This window comes from Melospiza georgiana, chromosome 22 (genome assembly GCF_028018845.1).
Source record: "Melospiza georgiana isolate bMelGeo1 chromosome 22, bMelGeo1.pri, whole genome shotgun sequence".
NCBI classification, from domain to species: Eukaryota; Metazoa; Chordata; class Aves; order Passeriformes; family Passerellidae; genus Melospiza; species Melospiza georgiana.
Genome location: NC_080451.1, coordinates 10,604,687 through 10,621,604, shown reverse-complemented (window position 1 = coordinate 10,621,604; position 16,918 = coordinate 10,604,687). Strand labels below are relative to the sequence as shown.

Here is a 16,918-nt window from a genome sequence, read left to right as displayed (position 1 = left end):
GGCTCTCCAGAAAAACAGGGTCAGAATTTCTGGCAGTGCTGTAAATGTGAGAGTCTGCAGGCTGATCCTGGGCTGTCACTGCAAAGCTGCCACATTTTATCAGGACCAGGGAATATCGACTGCGTTCCCTCCCCGGAGTGTCAATGATGTGATCTTGTAAGGGAAGTCAGGCACAATTTCCATTTCCAGCATAGGAAAAAAAAAAAAAAACAAGGCAATGCAATGTACAGACATTGATAAAAAGAATAAATTTAGCTTGCTGATATTTGGGTCAGTATGGACCAGTCCTGCAACATCTGCCACTGACTTCATTTCCACCAGAGTAAGGACTAAATAAAGACATCAGAATTTAGCACACCAAGTATTTTACAGAGCTAGAAACATTTTCAGTGATCCTGATCCAACTCCAGTTTTAATGCTGCAGCCACCTTTAGCTCACTGAGATGATTCTATTAACTGTGGGGAAACTCCTGCTTCTCTGGCAGCAGGGAAAGCTCCTTCAGTGAATCTGTGTCAGAAACATAAATTAGCTTATGGATGCTGAGATGTTTGGGGATGGACAAGCTCAGCCCAAGGGCCACAGGGGGCTGCACATGGTGAGAACTGTCCCTGATGTAACCCTGCCAGGCAGCTCCTTGTCCAACTAACTCAGAGTTTCCACTGCTAGCAGAATATTCCAACAGCCTTACAAATCTCCTCTTAACCTGCCCACGTTCCTAATCCCTGGCAGCACAGGAACTTTTCCCCAGCATCCTGAGCAGTTTCAGAGGGATGTAACTCACATTGAGAGCTAATATGCAGTTCAAACAGCATCAGATTCTTGCATGGTTTTCATACCAGCCCTGTAATCCCTGGGTTCCTCACATCTGTCTTTCATTTGGGATATAATCACACATTTATTTTCCATTTTATAGTTTAATTTCATATAGAATGAAATGTTTACTTGACCTGGGGTCTGATCTTGCTGCAGCCAAGGGACATCATGCTCCTCCTGACCCACACAAACTGGAGCTCACAAAGTCCTGCAGCTCTCCTGCTCACCAACAGACCCCTGTATTTATGGAGGAGAATTGCTCATACATTCCTCCCCCTAAACTACAAACATAAACTCTTAATACTTCACAAAAATCTAGTGGGAAAACCTACAGAAACTTGACCAGCTCTTCTCTAAACACTTAAAAACAACTGCAAAAGCTTTGAGTGTACTGGGAGGTGAGGGGGCAGAAAGAGGTATCAATATTTAATCCACTGCTAAAAGTGGAGCATCAAAGCTGCATCAGGGTGGCGTAACGTTGCAGCTGGTTCCATTTTCATGTTCTTACATTAAGAAACCAGCTTTTCCTTTTGCATTATGTATTAAATAGTACATATTTTAGAATCTCAGAAAATCATCTCTAAGCCTTGCTAAGCCTTTATAATTGAAAAAATTGCATTTAGCATTTTACCAGCTAGACATGCACGAAATATTAAACTCAAGGGGAGAGCTCACGTTAATTTCTCTACAGTCTTCTGTGATCTGTGGCCCTTCTCAAACTCACCACATCTGCAAAACAGAGCCATCAATGCAGTTCACATCCTAACCTAAAGCACACTTGCATCCTTCATGTTTGAGCACGGGGAAGTTCAGGCTCTCTCTCCATCCACAGATTCCTTTCCTGAGAAAATTGCCACCATGTGGTGACTGGCTGTACACTGGATACTCCCTGGATATGCCGCCTGCCTGGAGGAGCACTGAGAATCCAGGATGTGTTTGAAAGCACAGCAATGCACTTCTCACCAGCCTGGCCATGAAAATCTGGGTTTGCAGGGTGCCCCAGACTGGAGCTGTGTTTTCCCAGTTCCAAAGGGCATGGGGATGGTCAGTGCTGTGTGACTTTCCAGTTAAACCCAGACCCTGGACACAGCCCCTAACACAGGCAGGCACACGTTGGCAGTGCCAGCACAGAGCAGCCTCACCCCAGGCACAGGCACTGAAATTGGACATATTGTTAACAGAACACATTTTTGGCAAGCAAAGAGCAATTACCATCAGAATCCTTAATCATCTCGAGCATCCCCACGCTGGAGAGCTGGGTACCAGGCTGGGCAGAGCCAGGGCTGCAGCTCTGGCACAGCCCTGCCACACAGACCCAAACAACTGCAAGGTTTCTTGTACAAAGGAGAGGGGAAATATCCTTTTTACACCACTTCCAGAGCAGAACATGCGCCACTGGAGGCACTGGAAACTGGGTTTACTCTACCTGCACGCAGAAATCCACCCCACAGAGCATCCCTCAGCAGCAGCTCCCGTTTGCCCAGCAGAATCACACAATGTGAGTTTGCCCTGTTTGTTTGAACTGGCTGGGTGTAAAACACACCGAGCGCAGCCCGGAGCTGCCCAGGCTGCCTGGCATCCATTATTAAAGGCAGCAGATGTTTATTCCCACTGTGCCTGCATTGTGGCTGCAGCACACAGGCACTGTTCATGGCCAGGGGGGCCGGGCACCCCCTGCTCCGGAGGGACCCCAGCCCCACAAAGGGACCCTTTCAGCAGCACAGCTCGCTAATGGGGTTTGATAACAGCACAGACACCCGCTGTATTCTTCATGCTGCCCGACCTATTTCACAGCTCATTCTAAACAGGTCTGGATGCATAAAATCATCCTAAGCACTGCGTTTAAAGACATTATCTCCCTAAGCACAGGATCCCTCCGACACCTCTCCTGTATTGATTAAATGACCAACACAGCCAGGATTTACAAGTCCACTATAATAGAAACCATCTCCTCCAGCATCTGCTCATCAGTTCTTTGTGCTCCTTTATCCCCTCCACGCTTTAAGTGGTTTTCCATTTTTAATAAAATACATTTCTGGTCACACTATTAAGAGTATCACCAGAATGTAAGAGCGCCGAAAACACTGAAAACAATATTCTTCCACTCGATATTTCTGAGCAAGCAAACATCACATTAAAAGAATAATAACACAAAAGGCAATCACTCTGAAATACGGCCTGGTTTTGTCAGCTAGTGTAGATTTTAAAAGTCAGATGCTTGCATTTTACTTGTCTTCCATTACTGGCAAATTAAAGCTATGAACAAATGCTGCGTAGGCAACAAATAATTCTACTAACACGCCAACAATCACTTTAATCTCTTCCACTTAACAACTCATGAACCTTTTATGAACATAATCTTCTAGAAGGTAGCTGGTAATACAAGATAATCCCAGTACAAGTTTAATTAAAAATACAAACTACATATAGCTCCATGCTTACCAACTCTTTCAGGCTGAAGGAGCAGGAGTGGCTATTACTAATGGCTCCGTTAATTTGGCAAGCTGAAGTGCACAGGAACATGCTAGAGAAGCATTCAACAGACCATTTCCCACTGAAAAAAGAGCTCTCACAAATTCCAACTTGCCTTAGCACAGCATTTAAACCCCCCCTGTTTCAAACAGCTGAACTAAAGCTTGCTTGCAGAGTTATGGATCCTACTTTTATAAAGAAAATCCAGTACAAGATTATTTATTGTTCCAGGCTACAATGGAATTAATCGGAAACTAAAAATAAAAAAGCCATTTTCCTTTAGGAAACATAGAATTTGAGTCACTTGGCTGTCAGATGGAAGTCAACATAGATTTCATTTGACTGCCAAGAACCTTATTTGACTGGACATAAAAGACATTTGCTATTTTTAAACATACCTCATGTAATCATTTAACCAGAGCCCTGTAATTCAGACCGGGGAGCTCTTTCCACATTCAAAAGCTGATCAGAGCACGGGTCTTTACAGTTCTGTTTAAGAGCTGGCTCCTTTCCAATAAATACAGTTTGCACTCCCAAGCTCCCCTAATAATCATCTGCACAGCTCTTTCCCCTTCTCCTAAACCCAGGCAGAAATGTTTCCAACTGAAAGCTTTTCCCGCTCCCTCCGAGCACAGTCCCTGCCTCAAACGTGTGGCAAGCACAGCCAGGCCAGCCCTGGCACTGCAGGGCCAGTCAGGGCTCAGGGGCGAGCCAGCTCCTCCCTGCTCCGGGAACAGTGAAATCCAACATCTCACCGACAGCCAAACTGCCACAGACACGGAGTGGCACCTACCCGTGGCCAAACCTGAATCACTGTCTCACTCAGCCTCCAGTGTGTAACCCTGAGCTTTGCACTGCTCAGTCACAGAAGGAATTCTCTTCAGCACAGATGAGCAAACACATCTCTGATGAACTCCCCTGACACACACGGAATGAAGTGATGTGTAGGTGAGCTGTCACATTCTTTTTGAGAAGCACATTCCCCAAACCCTTCCGTTTTCCACTTTTTTTTTTCCCATTTTCCTTTTGGATGGGGCTGTGCCACGGTGAAAGGCACCCTAAGGGCTCTTTTTCACACCAAGAAAATAGCAAGAAATCCCCTGCTGGAGGAAAAAAGTGCACAGGCAAGCAAAATTAAACCTTGTGATCTAACACAGATCCCTTTAAACGTGTTTCAGCTCTGACACTTCACTGAGAACCAAAGGCATAGCAAATATTTTTGCCTCCTACAAGAGAGAATCAGATTTTAGACACAGCTGAATGAGTTACCACTACAGAGAAATGTGGGTTTCCTCAAGCTCGGGATCATCAAAAAGCCAGACTACACAAAGGCTTTGTCCTCTCAGGAGCACACTGCACTGATGGCAGCAGCCAAATGCAATTCTGTGGATTTCCATGGATTCCCAGCTCCTGCAGGTACCTGGGAGGGTGCTGGGGCTCACAGGAGCTGGGAGGATCTCAGAGGGTGCTGGGGCTCAGGACTCCCACATGTTCAACCCCTGGAGATGCTGCACTCTGACTGCATTTAGCAGCTCCCTGCTCTGACAGTATTTGATGCATTTCCCTTCCCAGGGTACCCCCAAATGCCAGACTCCAGTGCTCCCTCATCTCAGTTTCTCACTAATGTGAGAGCTCCCAATTCAGGCAGGCTCAGTCCCCAGGGCACTCAAGGTTTGTTTTGATACCAGTGGCTTAAAAAACCAACCAAAACACCTAAAAATTGTGCTGTGCTATAGAGACAACACTGGCAGCCCTCGCTGACAGCCAATTTATCTGCAGCCCAAACCCAGAGCTAATCAAGTCACCAGAGCAGGCACATCAGGCACGTGGCACGCTCCAGCTCCTCCTGACAAACACTTAACATCTGCAGCCTTGTGAAACTGCAGCAGCATCTCCCCACAGCTGCAGGAGTCAGAGCTGCCATGGATGGCTGGCCCCTGAAGCCCCAGCTCTGCAAGCAGGAACTGATGACCTGAGAACCGGCAACATCAGCGAACTAAGCAGGCAGCAACCTCCCAGGGATGCTTAGGGATGCTGCTCAAATAGGTTCTGCCCACACAAAAACCCACTCCTCTCAAAACTGCAAGGATTTTTTGAGGCACTTGCCTGAGCACTGAAGACAAGGGCTTTTTTTAAAGAACCTATGCAATGAATCTCAAAAAGAAAAACCCAAACAAACTAGAGGGGAAAAAAATAAGTTACATTCAAGAAACGAGGCAAACTCATGCACATGCCTAAGTACACTCACAGGAGCAGGAAACCCTCCGGCCCCAGCCATGCTCCCTGATAATTGTTTGAGTTTCATTTTAGAGTTTAAGGACTATTTTGGTTTTAGTTGTGACACCAGCTCACTACAGCCACAACCACTTCTCTAATCACAGCCCAGACAGAAAGGCCACAGCAGCTCAAACACACATCCAGGCACACAGAGAATAGACCTGCCTGGACTTCAAACAGAAACTTTAGATCAGAGGGATCAGTGTTTCCTGCACTGCAAGTATTAATCTCTTCTGCCTCATTTTCCTCCCCGGAGCCCGCCCTTCCTCTCCCCAGGGAAGAGAGAACACAGATTTGATTCTTCATACACCCACTGGACCACAGACTGATTGAAAAACCTTATTTAAATGAGGTGCAAATTACGTTCCTACTGAACTGGATTCTGCAGAACATATTTTTATTAAAACCAAACATGTACATAGGAAATATCCCCCTGGCTTTTCCTCAGCCTCCAGTGAGGCGACTCCTCCTCCTTCCGTCCTGGAAGGCTCATTCAGCATTCAGAACTTCACCTTTGTGCACCTGAAAGTGAAATCCCGAGCCCTGCAGTTTCAGGAGGCAGAGGGAAGGTTCCTCAGGATATTTCCAGCGTTGGTTGGGAAGGAACAGGAGGGACACCAAGGGCAGGACTCAGCCCCAGGAACACCCAGAGCTGTCCTGCCTCATCCTTCTGCTCCACTGAATGCGCAAATACCTAAACCAAGGGCAAGATTATCCCTACAAAGCTTATCTTAAAGGCAAACTTGATCCACCACAAGACATAAAAGAGTTCTGAGAACCACAGAAAACAGCAAACCAGAAATTTGTTCGAAAACTTTTAAGGAAAAGAAAAATTAATATAGCTCAAACTTGGCATCTAACAGAAGAGGCATTTAAAAAACAATAAGAATAATTTCCATTCAATACCAAGGAATTAGATATTCTCCACAGCTGCTGGTGTGGCAAAACCCTAAACTACTTTGCTATGGACAAGTAATACCAAATAGATACACTGGTACACAAAATAACAAATGCAAAGATACAACACACAGTTGCCATCAGAATTAAGTAAAAGAAGAGCAAATGCCTTAAACTCAAAGGTACAGTGAGAACGTGGTGATCTGCCGTGACATGGAACTGAGCTCAGTGATGTTTTGATGTAAATATACCATTAAATGCATATATTTGTATTTTTATTCATTAACTACCTGTTTTACAATCACTGAGAAAAGGAAACATTGTGTTTAACTAAGTTAAACACATTTTTAGATTAGCAAAGTAAACAGACACAGCAAATTGGCACTTGGTTATTGCCCAACAGCTATAAAGCTCCCTGATAACAAAGCACCCTCACACCTCTCCTGTAAGCAGAACACAGCTGCAAGGAGTTTCTTGGCTCAAGGTCATGCAATGAGTTTGGCCACTTTTGTGTCTGGAGCACAACCCAAATATTGTGGTACCAACATCTAAATTCTTGTCAGGAATTCACAACCTGGACTCTCCCCAGTCTCACTTGCTACCTGCTTGTGCCCTGACCCTTTATCATCTCCAGGAATGGAAGATATTACCTAAGTGCAATAAAGGGTGGGGATCTAACACAGGACACACACTCAGGCTCAAACAGAACCCCTGGACCAGGGATGCTCCAGGAATGGAAGATATTACCCAAGTGCAATAACCTGGGGATCCAACACAGGACACACACAGGCTCAAACAGACCCCCCGGACCAGGGATGCTCCAGGAATCCCTCCCAAGAATGGAAGATATTACCCAAGTGCAATAACCTGGGGATCCAACACAGGACACACACACAGGCTCAAACAGACCCCCCGGACCAGGGATGCTCCAGGAATCCCTCACAAGAATGGAAGATATTACCTACATGCAATAACCTGGGAATCTAACACAGGACACACACTCAGGCTCAAACAGAACCCCTGGACCAGGGATGCTCCAGGAATGGAAGATATTACCTACATGCAATAACCTGGGGATCCAACACAGGACACACACTCAGGCTCAAACAGACCCCCTGAACCAGGGATGCTCCAGGAATCCCTCCCAGCCCCTCTCAGAACACCCCAGATGTTCCCCAGACCAGGACAGGACAGTGAGGAAAGCCTGAACGGAACTTCTGGGGACTCGGAGCCTTGACTAAACACACACAAAAGTAATTACACTCCACATCTTGCCAACTCGTACTTTGGGACAAAAGCCGTGGAAGGAGTTATTTGCTGACTAATTAGCGCAGGGAAGAGCCTGTTAATTGAGGCAGGGCTGCAGAGAGCAGGGAGCACCCAGAGAACCAGCGCAGCTCACGCTCCAAAGAGAAGCACTTACACAATAAAACCCAACAATGAAGGACTGAGGCTATTCAGCATGAAGACAAGCAGGAAATAAGAATCAAATGACTTTTTCCAGGCAGAAGAATGAGCAGATATGCTGTTTAAAGGCTGTTTAACAAAGCCAGCCCTGCAAGGTGAGCTGTCACAGGGACTGAGACTCAGGGAAACAGAAACATCCTCAAACACTCCCATTAATCACCAAAAAGCAGAACAGGGAGAATCTCAAAGCCTACAGTGGGGAAATGGGCAGAATCATGAAAAACACCCAAGCAGAGGTACAAAATAAACATGTTACAAGTCACACGCATTTCTAGTGACCTGCTAAGGGACATGTGAGATACAGGAACTGATAAACCCAGAACCTCCCCATGAATTAGCACAATTAAAATCAACCTTCGGATTAGCAGACTGTGTGCAGCACTGCCTTTTCACCTACTGCCCTGCAATAGCTCAGAACTCTGATCAAGCATTCCAACAGCAGCCAGGACTGTTCCAGCAGAGCAGAAGAGAACTGGATTCTTACTGGTTTCCCTGATCAACCACAGACAGGAGGGGCACATCAAGGGGGAAAACCAGTTATTTCCTGGGGAGTTACTAGCTGGGCATTTGACACACAGCAAGCTTTAAGTGTCCAGGTAAATAGGTTTGTTGAATCATGGAGTAAAGGTTCTCATCTGAAGGGTTCACGTTGGAAGGCAAGTAACATAATTCAGTGGTTTAAGGAGCAGTCAGAGCCAGGTCTATTAAGTTTCATGAAAATGAATGACCTTAGAGACATAAATTAGATTTCCTGCATCTCACTCCCAGTTTGTAGAAATGAGGATTAAGTGTTTAAGTCTCCTGCACCGACCTCATTAGAAGATCTTTAATGGAGACACTGCATTCCTTCTTAGCCAGGCTGCACCCCTGGCACGGCAGCACCAGGCACCAAAGGACACACAGCCACTGGTAAATTGTGTTTCCTGCACTTAAAGCAGGGAGCAGCTGCTCTGATGAACCTGTGCTCTTTCTTCATTCAAAGCCCCTCTGAAGGTCCCAATTGTCTGCCACCACTCTTTTTTTACTGGGTATTTCTCAGGGAAATACAGCCCTTAAAGCACCAGAATTCCATGATCTACAGCACTTTCTCCTTTCATATTCATGACACTTTTCATGTAAACATATTCCAGTCCCTTGTGGGTGCTGGCATCAGCAGACTACTGCCATATATGCACTTGTTTAAGAAGATTCATAATCCTTAAACACATATATTTAATAGCTTTGATATTTAGCACAAAGCTGCTGATCCCCTAACACCCTATAATGCATAGTTAATTACTAACTGAATTTGCCATTTTCTTTAGACCAGGGAATAAACTGGTTGCCAAAACAGTGAGCTTTGACAGGAACCATCATATTCTGGTTAAATTCTTTATTTCACCACACCAAAACACTCAAGTCTAGACCATCCTGCTTTACTTTGCAATGCAACCCCATAATTACTGAGGTGCTCAGGTTTAGAACTGCAGTCCTACCAGCTCCCTCCAGACCACTGTGACCTCAGCAGCGACAGAGGAAAGGCCCCTCTGGCTTCGTTTTGGTTAAAATTTTAAAGACACGAGCTCAAATGAGAGCATGTGTCAGTTTGTACAATACATGGGTGGTTATGGAACAGGCAGTGCTCTGGGTGCAGGGCTGAGATGCCAGAGCCACTGTGATGAAGTGTCCAGAGCCATGTCCTACAGACAGACACTGAAGGGCTGCTGGAAGGCACCTGTGGTTCAGAACTGGCACCTTCCCCATGCACTGAACACCTGCTGCATGTGGGGAAAATGCCACAAACTCACACACAGCTTCACACCAAACCTAACAAAAGCTGGGCTTCCGAAAAGTTTAAACAGTGACTTCTCACTGGTAAGAAATCCTGCTCCTTACTGGTTTTACTCATTTTTACTACATGACTAGAATGTTTCCCCTGTGTATTTTACCAGCAGTTGCAGGAGATGCCTGCTCCCAGACCAGCTGACAGACACTACAGCACTTCTAAAGAGCTCTAAAAAATAAGAAGGAAAATCTGCAGGAAGATGGGCCCAGTGCCCAATAATTTGTCTGCTTCCACCCCAAAGCAGTTGGCCACATGAAAAGGACCAACATAAAGGAGACACTGCTCATCACCCAGACAGAAATATTTATTAGCACTGGATGACAACTTCCTTTCTCTTTCTTTATCCCCTTTCCTCAGAGCAAACAAACTTCCCTAATTCACCTCATTTCCCCCTTCCCCCCTCCCCAATTCCCCCCTTCTCTTATTTCATGCCAGTAACTTGTAGTGCATAATGAATTTCCAACCAGCCTGCCACGACAGTCATCTCAGCAATAACCAACATTCCTGAAAGTTTTGTGCAAGCCAGCAGATGGATAGGAAAAAACTCTCTAATTAATTACATCCCCAGTAAGGCATGGCCAGACAGAAAGCAGCATTTGGGGTTTTGCTTGGCAGCCAGGAGCCCGCAGGCACAGCCATGTTATTGCCCACTCAACTGCTAGGAAGGACAGAGGGAAAAAGAGGATTTCACTGGCAACAGGGATGGAGGGAGCAAACTTCAGGACTTACCAGCTCCTGTCTCCTCAGCAGAAACACTAAAACAGAACCTTCATTCTGCTGATCAGGAAAATAAATTTACACTCCAGCCCTCACTGCCCGTACCAGAAAAGATCACGAACACCCATCACCATAAAAGAGAAATCCTGTTACATATCTGAAACTGGCCAAAATTGACTCTCAGTCAGGGATTAATAATACCACGGTAACTTTTTCTTTTATTACAGACAAGTAGATTAAATGCATAGATTAACTAAGACCTCAAAATTAACGAGCACTCATTTTCTTCCACTTATCCTGAATCTTAGAATGTGAACTGGCCTCTCATTTGTGTTCTGTAGGAAGAACAAAAGACAACCTACACAGTCAGGGAATAGCCCATTTTTCACCAACTCAATCACCAAAAGTTACTTTTTCATCTATGGAATTTATGTGATACCCAAAGTGATCCACATTTTCAGAACTGCACTTCTAACATAATTAAGATGCCAAATGCAAACAGAACCCAGAGAATCACCGGCACCTCCACACAGTGCATGCCAAACACACGTTTCTAAGAATTCCAAAGGATAAAAACCCAAACACAAACCGGTGACCATTCCCCCCGCTGGCACAGAGGGAAATGTGATGTTTGTATCCTCGCTAGTTGCACTTTTCTCTAGGTCAGTGTACAATTCCGGGCGCCCAGTGAACTAACAAACATTTGCATTAAAAACAAACGCGATTCAAGCACACAACACCTATTGAGGCAGGCACAGCCAGGCCAATATTCCGATGTGCTTGTGCTTTTCAGCCCCTTGCAGGCAGCCTCACCCGCGGGCTGGAGGCACAAGGAGCCAGGGCAGCATTCATATCTTGTTTGCTCCTTTGTTCCCCCATCAGCCTCTCTGAAAGGAGCCCTTGGGCACAGCCACCAACACGAGCAAAGCCTGTGCTGGCAAAGAGCACAAAGCTGCCTTGTGCACCCGCTCCCCACACCTCCATCCCTGCGAGGAGGGCAGGGGTCTCTCCCAAAAGCAGCTGATCACACTCAGGTCCCTCAGTGCCCCACACACCTCCCCGCACCCCTGGCCCAACCAAACCTGCAAACTTCATCTCAGGCAGCTTTAAAAAGAAGCACATTGAATAAACAGGTTTCCAGTCAATAGGGGGTTTGTTCTGTTGTGGTTCAAAGATAGGTTTCACTTAAAAATATGCTGCATTTTCAACCTATTGATTTAAATTTAAGCTCTGAGCTAAAATCAGAGAGCATGCATCCTTTTAAGTGAAGCAGGATGATTTGTTTAGACTTCATGCAACTGAGACAACTGTAACATATAGTAAAACCAGAGTGAAAAATAGCTGAACATTAAAAATAGCTAGTCTAGCCAGGATGCCACTTAAAAAAAACCCCAAATACCAGTTCATTAGAAACTTAGAGTTGGTTGTTTTGAGTTTGTTTGGGCTTTTTAATGGTTAACTCCAACCCCAGCCACCCCTTTTTAATTTATGTCCTCGCTCTCTCATCTCATTTCAGGATCACATAATAACTAATTGTTTTCCAATTGTCATTATTTTTCCGACTAGAAATGAAGCACAATCCGGGCACTGTTCACGCAGCAGGAGCAGAGTGTAACCTGGCACTGGGGCTCACGGGGTCCCTCAGAGAGCTGGGATGAAGTCAGAGCCCCTGGGGCAAAGCAGGCTGTGAAGGGCCCTGCTGGGAGGGCAGGCACCTTCTGCAGGGCCACTACCCCTGCACTCACACACCCTGAATTCCCTGTGCCCCTCCTGTCCCAAACCATTACCCTCCACTCACACACCCTGAATTCCCTGTGCCCTACAGGGCCATTACCCTCCATTCATACACCCTGAATTCCCTGTGCCCCTCCTGTACCAAACCATTACCCTCCACTCACACACCCTGAATTCCCTGTGCCCCTCCTGTCCCAAACCATTGCCCTCCATTCATACACCCTGAATTCCCTGTGCCCTACAGGGCCACTACCCCTGCACTCACACACCCTGAATTCCCTGTGCCCCTCCTGTCCCAAACCATTGCCCTCCATTCACACACCCTGAATTCCCTGTGCCCTACAGGGCCATTACCCTCCATTCATACACCCTGAATTCCCTGTGCCCCTCCTGTCCCAAACCATTGCCCTCCATTCATACACCCTGAATTCCCTGTGCCCCTCCTGTCCCAAACCATTGCCCTCCATTCATACACCCTGAATTCCCTGTGCCCCTCCTGTCCCAAACCATTGCCCTCCATTCATACACCCTGAATTCCCTGTGCCCTACAGGGCCATTACCCTCCATTCATACACCCTGAATTCCCTGTGCCCCTGCTGTCCCAAACCATTGCCCTCCACTCACACACCCTGAATTCCCTGTGCCCCTCCTGTACCAAACCATTGCCCTCCACTCACACACCCTGAATTCCCTGTGCCCCTCCTGTCCCAAACCATTGCCCTCCATTCATACACCCTGAATTCCCTGTGCCCTACAGGGCCATTACCCTCCATTCATACACCCTGAATTCCCTGTGCCCCTGCTGTCCCAAACCATTGCCCTCCACTCACACACCCTGAATTCCCTGTGCCCCTCCTGTACCAAACCATTGCCCTCCACTCACACACCCTGAATTCCCTGTGCCCCTCCTGTACCAAACCATTGCCCTCCACTCACACACCCTGAATTCCCTGTGCCCCTCCTGTCCCAAACCATTGCCCTCCACTCACACACCCTGAATTCCCTGGGCCCGGCACACCTGGGGCCCTCCTGTCCCAAAAGTGAAAGCGGTTCTTTATGGCTGGAACAACCACCCGGCGTGGCTTCCACAGAAAGATGCATTTTGGAGCCGTGAGAATAAATTTACAGATTGTTATTTTAAAAATGCAGCTATTAAACCACAACAGCAAAATGCCCTTTTTCTCACCTAAGCTGCAAGCGGTGTTAACAATTACAGGATCACAGGATCTCCTGAGCTGGAAGGGACCCCTGGGGATCAGAGTTCAGCTCTCAGCCCTGCCCAGACACCCCAAAATCCCACCCTGGGCATCCCTGAGAGCTCTGGCAGCCTCAGGGCTGTGCCCATTCCCTGGGCACCCTCTGGGGGAAAAACCTTTCCCTGAAATCCAACCTGACCCTCCCCAGCACAGCTTTGCAAGTTCACAGCTTCAAAAATCACACACACACATCTCCTCAAACCCACGAATGTTGTCATTTTGCTGTGGCAGCCCTGGATCTGCACCCACAACTCCACAGGAAGGATTCTGCAGGCAAACCAAACCCCTGGATGCACAGAAATCACTCTGTGCTGAGCCATAGGTGAGGGCAAGGCTGTCTGTCCTGGTCCCACTCACCTTTTCTGCCCAGGAAATGTTGCCTGTTTCACACAGGAGCATCAGGAGCTTTGTCCAGGGCAGAGTTTCCCATCCCAGTCCCTGCAGAGCAGAAATTCACAGGCACAGGAGCCCCAGAGGCACTGAGAGGCAGCACAAGGGCTTCCCTGCACCTCTCTGACCTCACAGCATTCAGGCAGACAATAGCCACAGTCTCCGGCCACACCAAAGCTGGGAGTGGGAGAAAAATACCCAAAAAGTGTCCTCAAGCCAGAGGCAACCACCACATTTCATTCAGGTGAGGAAAATGAAGTCATTTACCCCAATTACACACTGAAGTCAGCTAAAGAGTCAAAAGCAAACTCGGAGACCTCATGATTAAACTATGACAGTCACTGTTTCCTGTTTTCCAAAGGATCCAGCACTGGCAACTTTTGCTCAACAACCACGTTATTTTATTTTACACTCCCTTCTGCACACCTCAGCCTCGCCAGCCAGCCGGCTGGGATTTTACATATCTCACCACCCCAAAGCTCAAGCCCTTGGGCAGCAGCTGCTCCTTTCCGATGCCCAGCCCTGCAAGGAAGAAGGGGCTGCACTCAGCGACCCCGGGGGTGCACCCCAGCCCCGGACACCCCCCAATGCCACAGCTGCTCTGACAGAGCCTTTCCACACACGCTGCTGGCAAAACAAAGGCCTGAAACGACCACCAGGAAGGGAAACCGTGCATACACCGGAGTCAAGCTCTGCACTTCCTCTTGCTTTTGTCATCCCCGGGCTTTTCTGTGATGTGCCCTCCCCTGGCAGCAGTTCCCCCACACACAGAGGGAGCCCAAAGGAGCAGGAGCTGCAAGGAGCTGCCAGGCAGGGGGGGTGTTCGGGGAACAAGGGGGAGGAAAAGGAGGAGAGGAAAAAGGGGGAGAGGAAAAAGGGGGAGAGGAAAAAAGGGGGAGAGGAAAAAAGGGGGAGAGGAAAGGAGCGAAGTTGCACGGAGCGCAGCGCACTTGCCAGCCTCAGCCTCACCTCGCGTGCTCCCTCAGCACGGCGCACCGGCGGGCCCGGCTCCCTGTCCCGCCGCCGGGCACCGCGGGCCGTTCCGGGCGGGCAGGGCCGGGCCGGTGCCGCGCTCCGGGCCCCGCTCGGGCCCCGCTCCCGAGCACGGCGCCGTGCAGCAGCCGAGCCCCGGCGGCGGCGGGCGCACAAGAACAATGAGCTCGCAGCCCGGGCATTGTGTGCAGCCGCCTCCCGCTCTGCCCTCCCTCGGCACCCACAGCCGGCGCTGGGCACGCCAGGCACGGCCTGCAGCCCCCGCCGGCACCCCCGGGCCGGCTCCACACCGAAACCAGGGGGAGACAGCCTTACGCGAGTGTTTTATTATCACAGAAACGGCTCCACGCCTCTTAGCCACCATGGATTGCTCAGTTCTAAGGGAGCTGGGTATCAAAAGGAAAAAAAAAAAAAAAAAAAAAAACAACAAACAAACCCCAAAATGTTTGTCTGGCGATACCAGAACAACAACAAAACATGTTGTGCATTTGTATACTGCACATTATTCAAAAATTTGACACGCGCCTTTCACGACCAAGAACTACTTCTTTTGACACAGTGCTCATTTTTATCTGGTTAAACCCCACATTTTAGTACCTGAATTGTCACTTCAGATCTGTTCTGAGAACGCATTTTTACTGAATTCTAACAGGGTGAACTACTGCGTGAGGCTCCTCAATTCAGCTGCACGGGTGCACGGGCGAAATAACACCTTTGATTTCAATAATTGGCCAATGTAAGGCAGGAGTAAACAGCCATCAGACAGCAGCCTGCTGACTGCATAAAAACCCTGTGAGCTCCTCATCTCCAAGAACGCTGCTGCTTCGAGGAAAAACTCAGCATAAGAACTCAGCAAACCAAAATAACTGCAAGCAGCCTGTAAAAATAAATCTAAGGGCAGAGACACCTCAACAATGAATCATATTGTTTTGTTCCCAGCAATTTCTTGAGCAGTCAGTTTCAGCAATGAAACCTCCAATGTTGTCTACCTCCTACTACTTTCCTGATTCTGGGCATCTTCTTTTCACGCTTTAGAAAGAGAAATGGGAACAAAACAAAACAAACGAAAGAGGGAAAAAAAAAAAAAGAAGAAAGAGAAAACCCCACCCCTTCCTATGCTACCGAAAATGTTATGATTAAATCAATTTGCATAAAACCTTCATTTCAGGATTCCATACCTACACACATGAAAGCAAGTGTGCCTTTTAAACAGCCGAGCCGTTCAGCCGTGTGCGCGCATTTAAATCACGTATAAGTCATACATACACCCCCTTTATTTGGATGGCTAACAAGTTAAGCCTTTCCCTGAGCACATTATCCCCACGGAGCATCAGGCGGGCGCGACAGGCGAGCAGCAAAATAAAGAAACAGACGCGGAGCCGCGGCCGAAGCGAACAAATACCCGCGGAGCGCGCAGCCCAGCCCCGGCAGCGCAACTCCCGCTGCCCCCGGAGCATCCCCGCGGCCCGCCGGGCTCGCCCCGTCCCTCCCTCCCCGCGGCCTCTCCCGCCAGCGCGGCCCACCCACCTCGGCGGGCTCTACACCATCCGCGGCGGCTCCGGGGCGCTGCCGGGACAAAGCGGCGGCGGCGGCGGCGCGGGGGGGAGCGAGCGGCGGGGAGCCCGCGCGGTGCGGTGCCTCAGCAGCGGCAGCCCAGGGGCATCTTCCCGGGGAACAAGGAGGGGACGGAGGAGGAGGAGGAGGAGGAGGAGGAGGAGGAGGAGGAGGAGGAGGAGGAGGAGGAGGAGGAGGAGCGGCCGCCGGTCCCGCGCTGCCCCCGCCCGCCCCGGCCCTCGCGCACGCACGCACCGCGGGCACCCAGCAACGCCGCCGGCCGCGCGCCCCGCCAGTATCGCCGCGCGCCATTGGCCGCCGCGCCGCGCCGCGTGACCCGCCGGCCAATGGCGGCGCGGGATGGAGGGCATTTAAACGCGAGGGGAGGCGGGGGCGGCGCCGGGCACAAAGGCGGCTGTGAGGGAGAGACGGGGAGGGAGGGGCGGCTTGGCCCCTTCTTCTTCCTTCCCCTTCTTCCTTCCTTCCTTCCCCTTCTTCCTTCCCCCGCCCCGCTTCTGCGGG

At 48.8% G+C, this 16,918-nt stretch overlaps 1 protein-coding gene across 3 annotated transcripts in view; it reads right to left on the bottom strand.

Moving 5' to 3' along the window:
* Nucleotides 1-16,408, bottom strand: part of RERE (arginine-glutamic acid dipeptide repeats) — a 160,928-nt gene extending 144,520 nt beyond the window's left edge. For 2 of the 3 annotated variants that reach the window (XM_058039268.1, XM_058039269.1), the window contains exon 1: nucleotides 16,370-16,408. The gene's annotated coding sequence lies outside the window, so the exon portion shown is untranslated. The remainder of the gene's footprint in view (nucleotides 1-16,369) is intronic. The other variant, XM_058039267.1, reaches the window with a different exon arrangement.
* Between the last annotated feature and the right edge of the window lie 510 nt (nucleotides 16,409-16,918).